This window comes from Mustela erminea, chromosome 4 (genome assembly GCF_009829155.1).
Source record: "Mustela erminea isolate mMusErm1 chromosome 4, mMusErm1.Pri, whole genome shotgun sequence".
In the NCBI taxonomy this organism is placed as follows: Eukaryota; Metazoa; Chordata; class Mammalia; order Carnivora; family Mustelidae; genus Mustela; species Mustela erminea.
Window position 1 is genome coordinate 88,965,544 of NC_045617.1, and position 21,946 is coordinate 88,987,489.

At 44.7% G+C, this 21,946-nt stretch overlaps 1 protein-coding gene across 19 annotated transcripts in view; it reads right to left on the reverse strand.

The window, feature by feature from the left end:
- TRERF1 (transcriptional regulating factor 1) overlaps nt 1-21,946 on the reverse strand; it is a 202,762-nt gene that overhangs the window by 108,551 nt on the left and 72,265 nt on the right. For 18 of the 19 annotated variants that reach the window (XM_032339968.1, XM_032339964.1, XM_032339969.1 and 15 more), the window contains one exon: nt 11,930-12,012. The exons of the other annotated variant lie outside the window; for it this stretch is intronic. The gene's annotated coding sequence lies outside the window, so the exon portion shown is untranslated. The remainder of the gene's footprint in view (nt 1-11,929; nt 12,013-21,946) is intronic. 19 annotated transcript variants of the gene reach the window in all.

Consider the following 21,946-nt stretch of genomic DNA (forward strand, 5'->3'; position numbering starts at 1 on the left):
TACCACTCTCGAGCAATGGCTCACTCTACTGAGTGAGCTTAAGTCACTCTACTGGAAGCTTAAGTCATCCTATAGTTGTAGAAGTCTTCTTCAATTTTCCTTTCTTTTTTAAAAAATGCAACAAAAGCACATACAGGCATACCCCAGAGATATTGTGGGTTCAGTTCCAGACCATTGCAATAAAGTGAATGTAGCAATTATGTGCTTTAAATGAATTTTTGGCTTCTCAGTGCATATAAAAGTTGTGTTTACACTACACCATAGTCGATTAAATGTTAAATAGCATTATGTCTAAAAAACTATTATACATAACTTAATTTAAATACTTTATTGCTGGGGCGCCTGGGTGTGCAGTCAGCCAGTTGAGCATCTGGTTGTTGGTTTTGGCTCAGGTCATGATCTTGGGGTTGTGAGATCAAGCCCCACATCGGGCTCCGTGCTCAGTATGGAGTCCGCTTAAAAGCCTTTCTCTCCCCCTCTCTCTGCCCCTTCTCACTCAAATAAATAAATCTTTTTAAAAATAAAATAAAATACTTTATTTCTAAAAAATGCAAACCATTATCTGAGATTTCAGTGAATTATAATCTTTTTGCTGTTGGAGGGTCCTGCCTCAATATTGTTGGCTGCTGATTGATCAAGGTGGTTGTGGCCGAGGACTTGGGGTGGCTGTGGCGGTTTCTTAACGTAAGACATCAGTGACATTTGCTGCATCATTTGGCTCTTCCTTTCAGAATGATTTCTCCGGACCATGTGATGCCGTTTGAGAGCATTTTACCCACTGCAGAACTTCTTTCAAAATTGGAATTAATCCTCTCCCACCCTGCTGCTGCTTTATCAACTACGTTTACAAAGTATTCTAAATCCTTCACTGTCATTTCAACAATCTTCACAGCATCTTCACCAGGTTTAGATTCCATCTCAAGAAACCACTTTCTTTGCTCATCCACAGGAAGCAACTCCTCATCTATTAAAATTTGACCGTAAGACAGCATAAATTTAGGCACCTCCTCAGGCTCCAAGGGTAACATGAAAGACTATTGACCACAGATCACCAGAACAGATAGAAACAGTCAGGAACAAGTCTGAAGTACTGTGAGAATTACCCAAATGTGACCCATAAACACAAAGTGAGAAAATGCTACTGGAAAACGGCACCGACAGACACCCTCAACACAGGGTTGTCACACAACTGTGAATCACGATAAATGGAAGAGCAGTAAAGCCAGGTAAGACTGTCAATGAAAATTCGGAAATGAAAGAAAATGAAAGAACGACCCATCCATAATTTCACTCCTCTTACACAGTCACTATTACCTATATACTTTCTTACCATCTATTAGGGGTAAAGATTTTGTACATAATTGGACTCCATGAATATGGTTTTAATACTCCTTTGTTAAATTAACACTAAATACACAAAAAATACTTATCACTTATTTTAAGGTATAAAAAAAGGGCTATAAGGGGAAGCCTGGGTGACTCAGTCGGTTGCGTCTACCTTCGACTCAGGTCATGATCCCAGGATCCTGGTGTTGAGACCCACACTGCCCACACTGGGGGCTCCCTGCTCAGTGGGGAGTCTGCTTGTTCCTCTTTCCTCTGCTCCTCCCCCCACTCACACACACACATACTCTCTCTCTCTCTCAAATAAAAAAAGCCTTTAGAAAATAAATTTAGGGCGCCTGGGTGGCTCAGTTGGTTGGGTGACTGCCTTTGGCTCAGGTCATGATCCTGGAGTCCCAGGATCAAGTCCCACATCAGGGTCCCTGCTCAGCGGGGAGTCTGTTTCTCCCTCTGACTTCTCCCTTCTCATCCTCTCTCTCTCATTCTCTCCCTCTCTCAAATAAATAAATAAAATCTTAAAAAAAAAAAAGAAAAGAAATTTAAAAATTTAAAAAGAGCAATAATATATATACTTTTGTGAAAGAGAAGTTTACCATCCCCTAGATAGCCCCCATGGGCTCCTCCCACAACCTCATCTTTCCTCCCCCAACTAGACTGAATTTTTGTCTATGCTTGCTTGTTTGTATTGGGTTTGCCACATGCCTGCAGATGTCTAAACGCTCTATCACTAGTTTTGCTTGTATCTGAACTTTATGTAATTGGGATCAAGTGGCTATTCTGCAACTTGCTTTTTAAAAAAATTGTATGTTCTCATTTTAATTCCAATTAGTTAACAGACAGTATTATATTAGTGTCAGGTATACAATACAGTGATTTAACAATTCCAGACGTCATTGGTCCTCATCATGGTAAGTGCACTCCTTCATCCTCATCACCTATCTAACCCATCCCCCTTGCCACCTCCCCTCTGGCACCCATGAGTTTGTTCTCTCTAGTTGAGTCTGTTTCTTGATGTCTTTCTCTTTTTCCCTTGGCTCATTTGTGTTTTTCCTTAAATTCCACATATGACTGAAATCATATAGTATTTGTCCTTCTCTGATGACTGACTTATTGCACTTAGCATTACACTTTCTAGCTCCCTGCATTTCGTAGAATAGAAAACCCAGAAATGAACCCAAAACTATATGGTCAATTTCGTTTCAACAAAACAGGAAAGAACGTCCAATGGGAAAAAGACAGTCTCTTCAAGTAATGGTGTTGGGAAAACTGGGCAGCAACACGCAAAAGCAAGAAGTTAGATCACCTTAATACATTATACACAAAAATACATTTAAAGTGGATTAAAGACCTAAATCTGAGACCTGAAACCATAAAAATCCCATAAGAGTACACAGCCAGTAACCTGTTTGACATCAACCATAGCAACTTTTTTCCTGAATAGGTCTCCTGAGGTAAGGGAGACAAACACAACTTGCTTATTTACTTAACAGCTGTGTTCCTGAGATCTTCTCAGTCGTCACAGGCAGCTATGGGTTATTCAATCTAATTGCACAGCAATATAGCTGTATTCTATGGTGCAACTACACCACAATTTATACTGTAATTTCTATACATAAAATTATATTTTAAGTATCGTGCCACATTACGATGTATCTTCAAAATAATTGTTCATTATATTACAGTATTATGCTGAGAAGAGCTATTTCATTTTATGGTTACCTAACAGTTGGACATTAGCTGTGTGTGTGTGTGTGTGTGTGTGTGTGTGTGTGTATTTTGTAAATAATGCATCAGGGAGCGTCTTTGTTGAAATAGCTTATTAAGTATTGTGTATTATTTCCTTCACTGAGGGAATGGGGGGAGATGGTCCACAGAAGTAATATTACTGGATCAAAATGTATGAATAAATAATATGGCTCTTTAATATATTGTATAGCCATTTCACAATACTGCAATACCACCAGAATTGGGGATTAGCATTAAAAATGCATTCTTTGGCTAATACGTTAAAATCGTATTTTGCCAATGTTTTAATCTACATATCTCTTATTACAAAATTGACCATTCTCTCTATATATTTGTACAGTACTTATGTAGTCACCTATCCAAGTGTTCCAACAAGGTTTAATTTTTTAAATTAGTTTTTTAAGTTTGTTTGAGCATGTCCCAAAATAAAGATGCTAATTCTGTCCTGTTACTGAAGATCTTTTCCCAATCTACTGTTACCCCGTTGGCTTTTCACATGAAGAAATCTTTTATTTATTTATTTTTCTGTAGTTTGACTTTTCCTGTTTGAGGGTTTTTCCTTTGTTTCTAAGCAATATTCAATTCTATAGATTTCCTATGCCTCTACATTTTGCAGTTAACTGTTTAATCAATATGGAATTCATTTTGGTGAAGTTAGAATGATTTTTTCCAAATTGCTAACTATGCATCAAAATTATTTTTTGAATAATCTTTCCTTCCCCACTGATTTCTGATGTCTTCTTTATGATTTACCATATTATTTATGTGAGGGTCTGCTTTTGAACTGTCCTGGTTCCCTTACCTACTTCCTCGTCTTCCACCAGCATCACTGTGTTTTAATTACAAAGACTTCGTTAGGCACTTTAATATCTGGTAGTGCAATATACTATAATATCCAACAGATCTAACACCCTCCTCCTATAGCCATTTCCAGAATTCTCCTGAGGTTCTCATCTACTTATTTTTCCATATAGACTGATAATCATCTTACGAAATTTTAAAAATCTTGGTGGGACTTTGAAAAGAATGACATTAGACTCGTGAACGTGAACCGATTTCAGAAGTATCCAAATCCTTAGTTCGTTTGTTTGTTTTTTTAAAGATTTTACTTATCTATTTACTTTAGAGAGAGAGAGAGAGAGCATGCAAGACAAAAATGGGAGTAGGATCAGTGGGAGAGGGAGAGAGAGCATCTCAAGCAAACACCACACCCAGCATAAAGCCCATAGCGGGGCTTACTCTCAAGACCCTGAGATCATGACCTGAGCCGAAATCAAGGGTTGGATGCGTAACCTACAGAGCCACCCATGTACCCCTCCAAAATCCTTAGTTTTTATCTTACCATCTAAAAGTAATCTCTTTAAGCCTTCTTGATCTACAACTGAGTGATCTGTAAGGATAATTTTATCCTTTTCCTTATAATATTTCTTCTCTAAAGTTAAAGTTACTACTTTCATAACTTTCTACATTGGCTTTTTGTTTTGATCTCAGTCATATCCAATAATACCTTTATTGGGGCCCCCCAAAAGTATAATGACAGTGGGCTGTATGAACTCAATCTTATCATATGAAGGAATGGTCATGTTATATGCTCGTTTTTAAGTGGTTCATAAAAATTAGAAGTTGAATTGACTGAGTGTTCTTCTGGAACTAATGAGATTATCGCCTATGTTCACTTAAATAATTTATGTGACTCAAATGAAAATCTATGTATATGAAGCCATTCATATACATTCCTGCATTCCATAACCTACTTGGGTCTGGTGGAACATTCACAAAACCTATTGTTGAAACCCACTCACTAGAATTTTATCTGAAATTTTTACATTCCTGAGAGAGACTGGTATATAGCCTCCCTTTGGGGGTTTGCCAGATTTGTTATCAGGGTCATGTTTGCTTGAAAAAAGAATCTGGAAGTTTTCCATCTTTTTTCTAAAGCCTGGAACAGTTTATATAACACAGAAATTATCTGTTCTTGAAAGTTTAAAAAGAACGTTCAAAGACCTTTTATATTTTAAAATATTCCACCTGGCACAGGTTTCTCTGTGTGTGTGCGCGTGTGTATGTGCATTCACGCACGCCTGTGTCCATGCGGACATTCCTGAATTTGTAGACACTTCAAATGACACTGCAAGATATTGATCTCTAATGGAAAAGGGAACAGTTTTAGTATAATTTACTGCCTTCCTTTCCCCCATGAAAAGGAAGTAAATGCCCAAGAGGATAAAGTGCTAAGAACTCATTTTCCCAGGCTTTCATTCTGAAAGCCTCCTTTTTAGAGGCCTAAAAGGGAGGCTACAGATGGTGGTCGGGGAAAACTGAATGCTGACCTAGCCACACTTCATTGAGGCTGACCGAATTTAGCATCCATAACTTTACCACTGACATTTGGATCTAAGAAACCCAAGATCTGAAAAGAGGAGGAGATCACCAGTCTACCTAGGTCACCTTGAATTCTGTGGTAAACGGTTTCCAACTTTGTAATCCCCCAAGCCACCTATAGGATGCTGTATGTGTTCCACAACAATAATTCTAAGGCTTTCTTTACTTACTGCAGGGCTCCTGGACTAACGACACTGTAAACACTTCAAGGGAGCCACAAATAAAGATTCAGAATTATTATGGACAGGAAATTTGTGTCTGGTCATCCGTCACCACCCACACAACCAAAATCGTAGGTTTGAAATCCTAGCCCCCAATCTGATAGCATTAGGAGGCGGGGCCTCTGGGAGTCAACTTGGTTAAGATGAGTCACAAGGGTGGAGCCCCCCTGATGGGATTAGTGTCCTAAGAAGAAGAAGAGTCTCCAGAGCTTCCTCTTTTCACAAGGGCACAAAGAAGAGGTCAAGGGAGCACACAGTAAGATGGTGGCCGCCTACAAGCCAACATTAAGAGGTCTCAGAATGAAACCCGCCTTGCCAACACCTTGATCTTAGACTTCCCAGCCTTCAGAACTGTCAGAAATAAATTTCTATTTTAAGCCACCCAGTCTGTGGTATTTTGTTATGGCAGCCCAAACTGACTAAAGCAAGAGGGTTGTGGTAATGGCTGTCCAAAAGAACACTGAGCTGTAACTAAACACACAGAATACCCTGCTGTAGAGAGAGAGACACCCGAATAGAAGCAAGTGGTAAGGAGTCCGAGTGAAGATGGAGTATCTGTTGGAACAGGCGAGGACTGCGCTGTAGGAGTGTATGTGAGAATATCAGCAGGACTCAAACAGCGACACTGTGCCCCACAATGAGGCTGTCAACAGGGCAGTAACTGCATGTGCGGTGTGTTGCAGAACCGTCTGTTTTTTCCTGAGAAAGACATATCTTAGTTCATGTCCTTGTTCACAGAGGATCCGTGAAATGTTAGAGGTCAATGACACACTAGGATTAGGTCACCTTTTGTCAGACACGGAGATGAGCTTTCAGGTAGCCTGGCAGGAAGGCATGGACCTCAAGACCCTCTGTGGCACTACAATCCCACAATTCCATTCAGGATTTCGCACAGGCATGCAAGCAGTTTTCTCTCCCCCTCAACAATGACAGAGAAGTTGTTTTCACACCAGTCATGGCCTCACACGGAAGCTTAATCCCTGGCTGGAAGGCAAAACATGTTTGTGGCAAAATCAAGCAAGCATGTGAAGTGAAGCAGAATGAGGAATGTTTTATTACTGTTTGGGATGCCAGGGGTGGTTGGGTGTATGTGTGGGGTTTTTTCATGATGCCAGAAGACATCTTAAAAAGCCATATTCTGTTGGCAGCTCCGAGATGTAATTGTTACTACAAGTACTACCGCTTACCAGCGACTGACTAAGGCACACATTGATTTTCTCACAAGCACCCTTTCCTTTCTGGGGCTTTTCACCTAATTAAGTTCTCTCTTTCTCTCCCTCACTCCCCCCTCCCTCCCTCCCTCCCTCTGTGCGAGTGTGTGTGTGTGCTTTCCCACACACAGAGGCATATACTACACAACTGAAGGCTGAATTGAAATGAACAGATTTATCATTTTTACAGTCAAATTATGGAAAAGGAAAAACTGTTGATATAGCTAGGTATTGCAAGATTTTCTACAACTATTTGTTGTAGAAATACAACTACAACTACAATAATTATACTAACAATTCTAAGTTAATGACTTGAGAGGAAATAGTTCCTTCTTTAAAAAATGGATTGGAGGGGCGCCTGGGTGGCTCAGTGGGTTAAGCCGCTGCCTTCGGCTCAGGTCATGGTCTCAGGGTCCTGGGATCGAGTCCCGCATCGGGCTCTCTGCTCAACAGGGAGCCTGCTTCCCTCTCTCTCTCTCTCTCTCTGCCTGCCTCTCCATCTACTTGTGATTTCTCTCTGTCAAATAAATAAATAAAATCCTTAAAAAAAAAATGGATTGGATTCATCAAAACTTGTATTCAAGGGAATTTCTCCTCCTTTAAGTCAGATAAAGACATAACTTAAGAGAATGCCTAGGCTCTAAGAGAATCTTCAGAAAAATAGGCTCTCCCCCACTCCACTGCACATTGAGTAAATAACTCCCCATCTCCCCAGTGCTTGCTACCCATAGACTGTAGCTCAGGGCCCAAATATGCTGTAGTTTTTATAGGTAATATCAAGAAAAAAATGTTCCTTTCTTGTATGATAATCGTGGTAATGTTAGATATTTCAAAACATCCACTAAGGATGGCAAAATCAGAAGTTGGTAGCCCTAAGCCAATCCCTTCCAATTTTTTTTTTTTTTTTTGACAGTTTCTTCAACCAAGTGATCTATGTATGAGAACCACTTGTCTGAACCAAGGAATTTAGGGTCAGTCATTTAGTTGTTACTGGCTGCCATCTAGTTATCACAATGGTGACCATCCTCAGGACCAACAAACAACCCCTAGAAAATTTAAGGTTTATTTTAGTCAAATGGCAAGGAAGAGTAAGAAAATTTTTAAGGTCTATAAACTTGTGGTCTGTAAGTTCCTGGTTGTTCTGGAAGTTTTTCCTCTATCTGCAGGCCCCTCACTGCACCCTATCCACCCCTCATTCGAAACACAGGTGCTAAAGCTTGAGGGTACCACTAATCTGGGAACCCCCAAATTAAGACAATTCACTGTGAAATTCTGAGAGGTTGGCCTTATGGTACTAAAGGCTTTAGAGAACAATTCACAGCATTTTGTCACAGCATTGGTTCAGTTAAATTCAACTGAAATAAATGCCTGAGACTAGCTTCTTGCTACTGTAGCATCTCACCCGATCCAAGTGATCCTAATATCCATCCACCCAGAGAAGCCAAATGGCATGGTTGGTTTGGGAAACCAAAGCTTAGGAGGGTCACTTGTTCCCTCCAGAACCTCCATACTGAGAACAAAGGCAAAAAAAAAAATCAGCTGGGATGCATCATGATAGGACTTCAACGATTTATAAAACTTTTCAAGTAAGAATATGTTAAAAAGTGACTGTAAAACGAAAATCCCTTTTTATCCAGGGATTCTATCTACCCTTAACTGTATGATACCTAAATTTTCTTTTTTTAGATTTCCCCAAAAATGATTTCTAAAATAAAAACCATTCTGGTGGGGCGCCTGGGTGGCTCAGTGGGTTAGGCCGCTGCCTTCGGCTCAGGTCATGATCTCAGGGTCCTGCGATCCTGGGATCAAGCCCTGCATCTGGCTCTCTGCTTGGCAGGGAGCCTGCCTTCTCCTCTCTCTCTGCCTGCCTCTCTGCCCACTTGTGATCTCTCTCTGTCAAATGAATAAATAAAATCTTTAAAAAAAAAAAAAAAACCATTCTGGTGGGGGGAAAAAATCCATAAACAGTAAATTTTTTTAATAAGTGTTTTTTTTAATTTTTTTTAAAAGATTTTTATTTATTTATTTGACAGACAGAAATCACAAGTAGACGGAGAGGCAGGCAGAGAGAGAGGAGGAAGCAGGCTCCCCGCTGAGCAGAGAGCCCGATGTGGGACTCGATCCCAGGACGCTGGGATCATGACCTGAGCCAAAGGCAGCGGCTTAACCCACTGAGCCACCCAGGTGCCCAACAGTAAATTTTTTAATACCTTTATTTACCTCATCTCTAAGTAATCAGTGTCAAATAACGTATTTGTTGTGAAAAGAGTTAATTTCCTAGATTAAATGTGCATATAAACACATAAATGTGACAATATTTTGAGATACAGGATGCTAATAAAGGTAACATTTATTGGGCTAGCGACTGGGACACTGGGTTACTTTACTTGGATTACCTCGGCTAATCCTTAAAACAAACCTATGAAGTTGATGCTATTCTTACTCCCATTTAAAGGTAAATTTTAAATGATGAGATTTTTAATGTAATTTAATCTCCACTAACCCAGAATTTGAGTTCAGTGTTTACTCTGGCTATACAAAGTCTGAATACGCATATGAGAAATTAAGCAGAATTATAGAAAGCATGGTTAACCTACCAGAAGAGTCTGTTTTCAGACATACTGGAAAGCAGATGCTAATTGCAAGCCATCCAACAAGAACTGTTTGGAAAGCTTCTGTCTGAAACAACTGCCATGAAATGCTTGAAGATTCGGACTTTCGCTAGTTAAAAGCAGGTTTCCTGTCACTGTTACTTCCAAATTAGTAAGGTTTCTACAGATGATACAGTATACTGGACGTCAGCTGCCACTCTCCCAGCACCCATCTCCCTTTTCCAATGCTACTCAGTTCTGTCCCCTCCATCTGTCCTCCCAGCCCTAGTGCTAGGGAAAGGTTATGCATGCCCCCAGGAGAGGGATAGAACAATCAGAAAAACCTGCCGCCCCTGCCAATCAACAGACTGTCTACTGTTCACCTGTCTACTGGGATTGGCTGAGGAATGAGCATGTGGCATAATTCCCACCAATGAAATGCCAGGGTTGGCTTGCAGGGGATGAAATTCTGGGAAAGCTACATTCTCAGTCTTTTTAGGAGTTACTGGCAGGGATGCTTCTTTCCTTCTGGCCAGAGAGACTTAACTATGAGCCCAGGAACTTCCGCAGCCATTCTGCCTCCCTGAGGTTGAACTGACATCATGGAAGAGTGACAGAGAGAGGGAAAGAAACTAGATGGTTGATATCATATTGAGTTGCTATTTCACACCCACAATGCAGTCCACCCCATCCCTGAACTTTGCAGGTACAAGAGCCAATTAATTAATTTCCTGTGCGGTGGGAGCCCCTTTGAGTTGGGTTTTATGATGGTCACAACCCCAGAGGATCCAAAATGATAAATGAGAAAAAGCACTAATTCACAGCTTTCTCCCCATGTGCTTAGATTTTACTTGACACTGCTTCTTAACTGTTTCAAGTGGCTTTGTGTTGGTTTTCTCCTTAAAATGTAACAGGTTTTCAAGACACACTTTCAAGAATTCATGAGTGGCCTTAGGAAAGTCACTTGACTTCCCTGGGTCTTCCCAACTGTAAAAAGGATGACGTTTGACTAGAGGATTTCTGTTGCTCTTCCCAGCCCTCACAGCCAACAGCTCTATGTGGCTGACCTAATAATGCAAAGTTTCATTTACTCCACCAAACAAAAACCCCTCTTTGGATAGAAACATCCAATATAATCCAAGCAATTTGCATTGCTTGCTTGGTCAGCTATTTTCTACTTGCATCCCTATATCCCCCCTTCTGCAGTCAGTTCTATGCCCCCCAAGAGGGTCTTGATCTCTATGGACAGCATCAGTCTGGCTCACTGCCTTCTAGCTTCTGGCTGAGTGTGCCTAATGGGAGGGGCCATCAGGAGACAGGGAGGACTAACAAGGGAGTTCAATGAGGATATTTATTCTCTTGGCTCCTTCCCAGCTGTGTCACTGAAGGTTGACTACATCCTTCCACCAGACAGAGCCTTTCCATGGAGCTTCTCTTTCCAGTTCTAATAACCATTCCTTCCCTCTTGCTTTCAGGACCAGGCATAGTAACAGCTCCCTGATACCGCTAGCCTCGGGATACTTCGACATCCTGTGCTTGATTCTCTTAACCCTGCCTATACCTACAGTCCCATCAGAAGAGTCTTTTGGATGACACCACCTGTTTCTTACTGGATCCCCAAGACATGATGGCTTAAAAATTAAAATTAAGCACAAAAAAAAGAAACAGAAGCCATCAACTTTGAGTCTCACTAAGAGAGATGAAAAATGTGGCCCTTGCCAAGAAAAACAACCTGCACATACCAAGAGAATCCAGTTTGACACCCACCATCCTCCTTTCTCTGCTGTCACTGAGAATTATGAGAAGTGGCTATCCCTTGCTATGCCAGGGTTTAAACATTAAAAAAAAAAAGTCTCTTTATACACAAACTTATTGACCCCTCAGACAACTTCTGTGTGGGACCTGACAGGGGAATCCCGGCTATGTGTCCATTTTCTAGGGGGGCAGACTGAGCCTGGAAGAGAATACAGGGCTATAGCTGATTAAAAAACAAACAAACAAACAAACAAAAAAACACTAGAAATATCCCAGGGCCAATTCAAAGTCTCCTTAGTTCAAGAATCTGCCTCCTACAGGCTCTGGTGGCTTTCTCCGAGGAGCCCTCTGTACCACCATTCTCCAGAGAGGTCTAATTCCCCCCTGAACACATCCAGAGCTACCATTCATGAACGTCTTTTGGCTCCTTCACTGTTCACAACTCTGCAAAGTCAAGTGACAAAAGGCACAAGGCCCTCAGCCCCATTCCACATGATGCTGAATGCCACTAAGTGAATCCACAACCGCCGACCATTTCCCAAAGAAAGTTTTCCAGAAATCTATGGGTGACCAGGCCCACAGCATCCTTTCTCCCCTTCTTGGGGCATTTTCCATTGCATGGATATCCAAGGAATGCTTTCAAGGACCCCTTCATCACAAAACACTTCAGAGCAGCTACCTGTTTCAGGATTAAGAGGCTTAATTGTTCAGGGTTGTCCTGCTTCCATGTCTTCCTCCTTCAGCATCCGCCAGAGCCAGGGCCTGTAGGAGTGACCCAAAAAGCACATTCAGGATATTCAGCTTCAACATGGGAAAGATCGTATCAATCAGGAGAGACTGGAGCAGCCAAGGATGAAGCCCTGAAGAATCCAACAGCGGATGGACCGGCCCAGGAGGAGGCCCCTGAAAGGCTGCTGAGGAAGCCCAAGGGAGAGGAGAATGTAGAAGAGAAAGACACCCAACGCCATTCTAGTTCCTCAGGCCTTCATGAAACCCAGGAGTCTCCTTAACTCCCCTCTTTCCCTCACATTCCACCTCCACACCATCAACCAGCAAATGATGTCAGCTGATTCTTCAAGACACATCCAGACTCACCCCTTCTCGTTCATTCCATTGCCACCATTTTGGTCCAAGCCAGCAGTTTCGCTCCTTGGATTATTGCAATGACTTCCTTACTCGTCATCTCCCTACTTCCACCCTTGCTTGCCTTTCTAGAATCCACCTATGATGGGGATTGAATCGTGTTATGGGTTGGACTGCATCTCCCCCAAATTCCTTTGTTAAAGTCCTAACCCCCAATACCTCAGAATATGACCTTATTTGGAATAGGGTCATTGCAGATGTAATCAGCTGTTGAGATAAGGTCATCCTGGAGTTAGGGTGGGTCTCTAACCAGTACAACTGGCGTTGGTATAAAAAGGGGAAATTAGGAAGCAGGCACCCACACGGGGAGTACTGGGGAGTATGCTGCTGTGTGAAGATGGGAGTTCCACTGCCACAAGCCCAGGAGCTACCAGAAGCTGGGAGGGGGGCCTGGAACAGATCCTTCCCTAGGGCCTTCAGAGGGTGGGAGACCCTGCCGACACTTTGAGCTCAGACTTCTGGCCTCCAGAACTGTGAGAAAATATACTTCTGTTATGTAAGAGTTATAAAATACACTTCTGTTATCTGGTAATATTCTGTTATTACCCAGTTTGTGGTATGTTTTTATGGCAGCCCAAGCTGATGAATACACCATGCTCCCCACAACAGCCTCAGTGATCATTTAAAAATCACTCTTCTGCTCAGAAGATTCCTATAGTGTTTCATCTCTCTCAAAATAAAAGACAAAATTCGTGAAATGACCTTCAGGGCCCACATGACCTGGTCCAGCCTCTTCCTTGACCTTTTCTTCTACTCTGCCCTTCTTCAGTTTCCTTTAGCCAGAATGGCTTCCTCAAACACCCCAAGCAGGCTTCTCCCTCAAGACCTTTGCCTTTGCTCTCCCCTCTGCCCAGAACACTCTTCTTCCAGGGCATCCTTTACTTTCTTCAGGTTCTGGTGACAATGTCCCTTTCTTAATGAGACCCTCCCCCACAACCCCATACCCTTCCTATCACCCTTCCTCACTGTGTTTTTTGTTGTAGCATTTATCAGCACCTGACATTTGTTTATATTTTTTTGCCTTCTTCCCTCACACTGGTCTTCAAACTCCCTACAAATAAGGGGCATGGTATTACGATACGTCCCAGAGTCTGGAACATGTTGGTGCTCAAGAAATAGTTGCGGAGAGATTTACTTGTGGAATGAAAGAAGCCAAGAGAAGTGAGAGGTGCGAAAAGGAGGAAGCTGTCCAGTGTCAAAAGTAGCAAGGAGTCCAGAAAGATAAAGAGTGAAGGGTCCGTTGGGTGTGGCAATATGGAGGTCACAGGAGACCTGACGGGGCAGGTTCCTATGGAAGGCACCAGCCCTCTGCAGCAAATCCAACCAGGTTCCTCCCCTGGGCCCCGCACACCTCCCACAGGCAGAAAACATACCGAGTTGGCTGTGTCAACTAAGGAGCAAAACCTGAAGGCAGATTCTTTCCAGACAACTGTCTCTTAAGGGAGGAGAAAAAGGAATGAGAACTAGAGAGGGTGAAGGTTTTTGAGGTTTGGCTTCAGCCAGCTGATGGAAGGGTGTGAGGTCCCAGAAGCTACGGGAGATGGGGAGGATTCAGGCACAGGAAGAAGGTTCTCTCTGGCCAGGAGGAGGGAAGCGTCCATCTCTGAGTGGAAGGAAGTCAGGCTGGGATGAGCCCCAGTGTCAGTACCCACAAGGAAGTGGAGGCAGGAACCTGACTCGGCTTAAGACTACGCTGTTTGGAACCTGCCAATGAATAAACGAAGCCAGGTTGTCTCCTGAGTGAAGAAGGGCAGAGAGGAAGGAGCTCAACAGGGGGTATGGTGTGAAACACCCCACCAAGGGGAAACATGTTGGTGACAGGGCAGCCCTAAAACAGGGGGCCTCCTTAAGTTTTATGCCTCAGTGTCTCACTAGCCTCCCCCAGTGGCGACCTGACTGGGGTTGGAGGGCCCAGCAGTACTGAGGCCCAGCTGAAACCAGAAGCCATGGTTTCACAGAGGCATAATCCACAGGGCTGTGGGGGTTCTGGACAGGCCCACAGCAGCCTGGATTAGAAATGCTTTCCCCAGACTGAATCTGGAGGCCCCCACAGGCTCCCAGAGTGAGGCCCTGGAGAGCCCTCAGAACGCTCCCCTGCCGCCTCCCCACATGTCACAAACTGGGCCTCGCCCCCACAGGAGGACTCATACTCTGCTGAGCACTGACCACAACGTGTGGGCCAGCCGCCACACAAGCCAAACCCTCACACGACCGTCCCGTGAAGTGTTTTTGGCCTCCACACACAGACGATGAAACAGAGATTCAAGAAATTAAGTAACCTGCACAAGGTCCCACGGGCAGCAAGGGGCAGAGCTCGGGCTTAACACCTTCCATTTCTCTGTCTTCCCTTCTATATTCATGTCACTACCTTCATCCAAGCCCTCAAAGTTTCCCCTCCTAAAATTCAACAGGATAAATGTGTTCTTACTCGCCCCCTGGCGTTCCCCAGCATTTCCAAGGCAGCCAGCCAGGTGAGCCTAGCCTGTGTTTACCTAGCCTGGTCCTGTTCAGCTGGCTTTGGCAGCTCTCGATATGGGAAAATGGCCAACACCAGAGCCATATTCCATGGGATCCTTCAGGAACACTTCTTCAGTTTTGTTTCCCATAGGCACCCTCCATTCCACCGCACTGACTATGCGCCTCCCCTTTCCAGGCCCCTCAGGCCCCAGGGCCCCACATATTTCTCCCCCTGCAGCCCCGCCCCTCTCAACCCACCAGCTTTTTTTTTGGCCCTCTCCTGCAGCCCACTGAGCGACACCACCCCGGCATCCTAACCCTCCCGGCTCTTCTGAGCTCACGGCATTTCCCTTCCATGTAGACTGCGAACCCCTCGAGGGTGAGTGATACTTGTGTTGAAAATGCTTGGAAGGGCCCACTGTTCAACACAGGGACTCTTGGCTGGTAAACATTGCTTGATCTACAAAACAATGCTGATGTAGCTCTGATGATACAGTTGCAGAAGTTTTTTAGAAAATATAAGAAAACTGGAATGGGCAAGGGACGGGACACACGGCCATCTTCAAGTTTCTGGAAGCGTACTGATTGTTCCTTTGCAGGAGCACCCGGAGTCTGGCATCCTGTAAGAGCTATCCCAAGGAGAAGGAGGGTGCTAGATTTAGCTCCCCCTCCTCCTCCTTCCCACATATTCGAGGTCTTGGCATCCTTCCTTAGCTACCCCTTCACATGCTTTCACAGACACAGATAGCTATCCTCTCTTCTTCCCTCTTCAAGGGAAGAGCTTGAGATGTGAGAAATCCAGCTCAGCAGGGTTTGTGGTGACCAGAGGAATGGTCAGAAGTAGAAAAAAGGACACTCCATTTCTGGGGAATTGGGAGTTGGCCCTAACCCACTTTAGTCATCAGCCACGGACCACACATAATTCTGGGCTTTGTGGGGCTACAAGGGGAAGATGAGTGGGAAAGATCAAAGTCAGCAGAACACTCAAGGACCATCAAATCACACCCCAGACCGAGAGAATGGGCAGCCCCTGAGTAACAAGAGAAACAGGGGTCAAGGTGATGCTATCCACCAAGAAGCCCAATAAGATATCAAGATCTCCTTAAACCAGTGGATCCAAAGGCGTGCAGGGTCCTCACGGACCTCTGGAGTCAGGCTGGGATCCAATCCTGACCTGGTCACCCAGGGGCTGGCCAGTCTTGGGCTGGTCCCTTAACCTCTCTGAGCCTGGTTCTGCATGAGCTACCATGAGGCCTAAATGCAACACACGTACAGAAACATCTAGCACACTGCCTAGCTTTATATAAGGGGCCCGATAAATGTTGCCCCCCTCCTTCCTCCCAGCCTTCAAACCTCCCAGCTCTCAACCCTGGATAATGAGAACAAGAACAGAAGCTACCGAGCGCTTCCCAGAGAGAAGGTCTGCAAAGAAAGATGGCAACCGTCAGCGAAAGGAAGGAGAACAAAGGGGCCACCCCACAGCCTCTAAGAGAGAAGCGCCGGACCTCTGTGAACACCAGGGTTTCAAAACACAACAAAGCTTTGAGCCTCAGACCATACCCAAACAGGAAGTTTGTGACAAACTTAGAAAACACATAGGCACGACTGAAGGGGGTAGCACATCCCTCCACAAAGATAAAAACCAGCCCCTCGCGGGGGTCCACGGGGAATAAAAGGAGTGCACCCGCTTGGCGTTCAAAATGCACAAAACTCTCTCTGGGCATCAGGGAGCACCCTGCCCCGTGCTCCCCCCCCACCTCAAACACGTGGCCCAAAGCACATACAGCTGCTCTGGTTTTGCCAAAGCCGGGGTCTGGCAACTGCTCCCTGCTCTCTGTCCTTCCCCCCGCCCCCGCAGGGATCGGGGACAGTGGACACCCTGAACAGTCATGGGGGGGCGGGGCAGGGGACTTAGGTGTGTGGGGTCACTTTTCAGTCAGGAGAAGGGAGCACAGGAAGAGGAAGTGATATGTGGAGGTGCCTGGCCTGTGTATGTTCCAGCAGGCCCCCGGCACTCCGCGCTGGGGTCATCAGGCTGCCGTTTTTCCTCCTCTGAAATGATGCCTGGCACTAACCTTTGCACTGGCATCGTTCACACTGGCGTGGGCACTACAGCCTCCGTTCATGTGTCTGTAAGTGCAGGCAAATAGGGACATGCCCAACCGCCACCTTTGAAGGCTCATGTCCCCACCTAGAGTGCAAACCAGGAGGTCTCTTCCCTATGGTTCGCCATCCCCTAGCCCCCTGGAGGGAGCCCTGCTACCAGTCCACATGCTTGGTGAGTGCACTCCAGAAAATACTGGATAAATTAATAAGCATACCAATGCCATTTCTGCTACCTCACCCCCTCCCAGGCTGTGTGCCTCTCATCTTGATACACCCTCAGCACACAGGTTCCCGGTTCCAGCCCTCCTGGGTGCAAGGCCCAAGTGTAAACTCGGTCCTCACTGCCCACCTCCCCTCCTTGGCACCTCTCACAGCGGTTTCCCCACCTCCCCAAGTTAGGTTCCTTTTTAAAAAAAAAATGACTCATTTAGGAAGAGACAAAACCAGAAACTTCAATGGTACAGATAAAACAGCATCAAGTCTCTTTAAACATCCCCTACTCCATGTAGGAATTAGGTCTGATAAAGACTCCCCAAACTGGACCTCTTAATTCGGAACTTAGGGTATATACAATTCTTCTAGTGAAAACATTTCCAGTAATGCCTCCTCTCTGAACTTTTCAAAGTCTCCTTCTTCTTCTTCTTTTTTTGGTTAAGGTTTATTTATACACTCTAGAGAGGGGAGGGGTACAGGGAGAGGGAGAGAGAAACTTTAGCAGACTTCTCGCTGAGCCCGACACAGGACTTAATCTCACAACCATGACATTGTGACCTGAGCTGAAACCAAGAATTGGACGCTTGACCGACTGCACCACCCAGGCGCCCCCACATCTTCTTTATACACGGAGGTGGACTCAGGCTTCTAGTTTTTTCAAAATGAGAGAATGAGAAAGAGAAGTCCATGCTCTCAACTCCTGGTGCAAGAAGTAATTATTTGTTGTTTTTCTATGTTTATGATTCCAACTCATTGGAAAAGGATGTTGGCATTATATCCCTGGCCTACTCAGAATTATGGGGAGTGTTTCTTTCTTTCTTTCCTTTTTTTTAAGATTTTATTTATTTATTTGATAGAGATCACAAGTAGGCAGAGAGGCAGGCAGAGGGAGAGGGGGAAGCAGGCTCCACACCAAGCAGAGAGGCCGATTCGGGGCTCGATCCCAGGACTCTGGGATCATGACCTAAGCAAAGGCAGAGGCTTTAACCCACTGAGCCACCCAGGCACCCCATGGGGAGTGTTTCTTAGATAGTAAAACTTCTTGGTAGGTAACAAGTTTATAACATCGGTGCACAGTGTTTGAAAGGAATAAAATTATATAATACCAGACACAGAACTGTAACATTTTTTGGCTACAATGAGCGATTAGGTGAATTCTACCCCAGGGATATTTAACGTTGACTGCATTAAAAAAATTCCTAGGCTCCACCACCAAAGATTCAGGCAACTTTGGGCTGGCGTAGGGCTCTGACATGGGGTATTTTTTAAGTTCCCTCATGATTTTAATGTGCATCCAGGACTGAGAACCTATCAACTACAGATAAGAAAGCTGAGATCTGGACAAATTAAGGTACAATCCAAGACGGCCTAGCCAAAGACAAAAGCAGAACAATATCTGACAGTTAGGACTCCCCAACCAGTTCTCCAGTCTTACTCAGATTCTCAGCATTCAAAGATTTGTTTAAAACTTTTTCTTTTTTTTTTTTTTTTTAGTTTGGGGGTCTAACACAGACTTGCTGACTTTTTATTTTGTCAACCAAGGGTAATTTTATAAATATCCACCAATTACTGCCACTGCTTCCTAATACGTCTCTTGCTCATTTGCATTCCTGCCACCCTCCCTACCCCAATCCCCGCCCAGGGGGTAAGATTGGATAGTATTTGGCCCCTGCCCTCGGTCTCCCTCAGCTCTACTCTCCCTGCTCCTCACCGACACGCATGTGACAAATCCAAACAGAAGCCAGGCCTCAAAAATTCAGCATCCCCTCCTTCCCCTAACCCCCCAGTATCAATTTCTGAAAGCCCCTTCACTAACTACAAACTACTTCCCAGTCCCTCCAAACCCACCCTTCACTTTCCTCCTGACACGTGACGGCTAATATTTGCACAAGTTACAACAACCAATATTTCCAGTTTGTTATTTCATGTATATTGTCCCTTCTATCTTGTTCCCTAATCAGGGATATCCTGGAAACTTCTAAAGAAGAACAGAATTAGGGGTGAGGAGGGGAGAGCAAGGGGAGTTCTTTTTATCCCCTTCAGTTTTAAGTTGGGGCAAGCATTTTATTATTATTTTTTTTAATGGGACAAATCTCTCTCTCACACACATACACACACACACACACACACACACACTCACACACCAGGTTACAAAATATATCTACAAATACCATCTAAGTGGTTTGCTTCCACTCTGTAAATACAAAAAATCACCTGGGAAGTTTCCCTACGTAAGTTCTAAATGTAAATGATATCTGGGTGGCAGAATTATGGGTGACATTAATTTCAGTTCCCTTTCTTCTTTGCTTATCTTTATTGTGTTTTATTTATGTAATGAAGGAATAATGAAAGTTTAAAACCTGAACCAAAGCATTATCTGATCTCTGAATCCTACACAGCGTTGAGAAGCAAAGTGCCAGAGCAGGTCCCAGTCTGGTATGTAGAAAATCTCCTTCTTGTAAAATGAAAGCTGTCTCTCCAGGACCGAGCCCACCGCTGTCACTGACCCCCAAGCCACACCCAGGCCCTGCAGGTCCCCAAGAACAGATACAGAAGAGGTGCCTCAGCCCAGCTGGAGCCATCTGGCCTCCTCAGCTTCATCTCCCCCTTCTCCCTGAATTTCAGCCCCAGGGATTGGTCGTCTTGCCTGAGGGTCTCCTCTGGTCCCTGCTTCTGAGACTGCACCTCAGCTTCGTCACCCACCCCAACTGGTTTCCTTCCTGAGTCTCTGCCAAGGCGACCAGTCACGCCCACTCCAAGGAACAATCAAAGCCACAACGTATAGATCAGGAGCCTAAAAACGCTTCAGATGGAGTGTAAACTATGGACTTCTCCACAGTCCCCACTGCTCCCTACTAACAAGTCCGTGAAGAGGGATGAGAGAGTCTTCCAGGCAGAATGAACAAGGAGCTCAAAGGCCTGGAGGTCGGCGGAGGTGTGGTGTGTTCAGTGAAGAAAGGGGCATTTAGGATGTCTGGAGCATTCCCTAGCATGTCCAGGACTCAGTAGAGAGAAAAATCCAAAGAAACTCATCATCAAAAGGTAAGAGCTAGCAAAAAGAGGCCCTTTGGGTTTTCATCCTTCCAACTGCTTGACCACAATTCACCCTACCCTTCCAGTGTCTAGTTGGGTCTAGGCCAACAGGAGTGGGTGGAAAAATAGGAATAGAGAAAAAAAGAAATGAGATTCCATATGGAGGAAAACCGAGGTCCTCCCAGTGCAACATCAATTCTTCCTAAGTGGCTCTGGGTGATTCTTTTTTTTTTTTTTTAATTTTTTATTTTTTATAAACATATATTTTTATCCCCAGGGGTACAGTTCTGTGAATCGCCAGGTTTACACACTTCACAGCACTCACCAAAGCATATACCCTCCCCAATGTCCATAACCCCACCCCCCTTCTCCCACCCCACCCCCCCACCCCCCCGCAACCCTCAGTTTGTTTTGTGAGATTAAGAGTCACTTATGGTTTGTCTCCCTCCCAATCGCATCTTGTTTCATTGAGCCTCTGGGTGATTCTTATGGCGTGTGGGGGACATGGTGCTTCAGCTTCTCCTGAGGTCAGCCCCAAAGATGAAGGATGTTTGCTAATTATTCAAACTTCTGGGACCCTCGAAACATTTTTTAAGTACTCTGAAACTTCAAAATCACTGAAACACAGACTAGCCATGCTCCACCCAGATGCCTCTGTGGCCCGTGTGAGGCCTTGCAGGAAATAACTCACAGCAGCTGCCGGACAAGAACCACCTCTTATCCCCGAAGAAGGAAGCCTTCAACAATTTTGGCTCCTCAAATGTCCACCTCCATTGGGCTTGAGTCTTGGCTAATGGTATGCTCATCTGTCCGGGGAGAAAATACTGCTCCGCAAAAGTGCTGTGCTATTATTTTAGGAAGGGGTATGTGCCTGTCTTCTCCCCCTCAAACACTCAGCTAGACTGTAAGCTCTTACTGGGCTCTGCTCTAGCTTATGGTCTCTCCTTCTAAAAAAATCCTCCCCGTTGGCTTTCAGTGGGCATTTACTGAGGAGAAAAGCAATCCTCAGATCCATCAGTTCCTACCATGTGGCCCCTCTCCCAGCCATCTCTGGGCGCCATGACTGCTCACTCTGAGGAAATTCCTTCCCGCTCAGGAGTGGTAATGGCTTGCTTCCTCCTGCCACCGCCCCTCCCCGTGTTGGTCCCTGGGCACCAGACCACCACTGCTGTTTCCCTTAACCCTATAGCTCTGTAAATAATTACTTTATTAAAGTCTCTTCAATTCAACCTTTTGAGTGAATGAAGAGTTCAAAACAAACAAACAAAAAACAAACAAACAAACAAAAAAAAAACAACTCAGAATCTAACACCTCTATCAATGAAAATTGGAGTCTTCTTGGAAATGGAGGAGAGGTACCACTCAAAATTGCCAGATAATCCCATCACGGATTGCTGAAAGAGAGGTATAGGAGGCTGGACTGGCTGGAGAAGGTCTCATGGAGGAAGTGAGAGATCTGAGCTGGGTCCTGACAATGGGTTCAACTGGGTCAGATGGAGAGGAAGTAGGAAGACCATCCCAGGCAGTGGAACCAGCACACATGCGGCATGGACCACAGGGTGGGGAGGGCCCCGGTGCAGAGGAATGAGACCATGAGGCACTGAGAGGTCAAGAGTATGTGTTCAGGAGTCAGACAGAACTGCTCAGAGCCCAGCTTTGCCTCTTGTGAGCTCTGCCACTGGGCAACCTACTGGCTGTCTCAGCCCCATGACTTTACCAGAAACATGGCAAAGATGAGAACAAG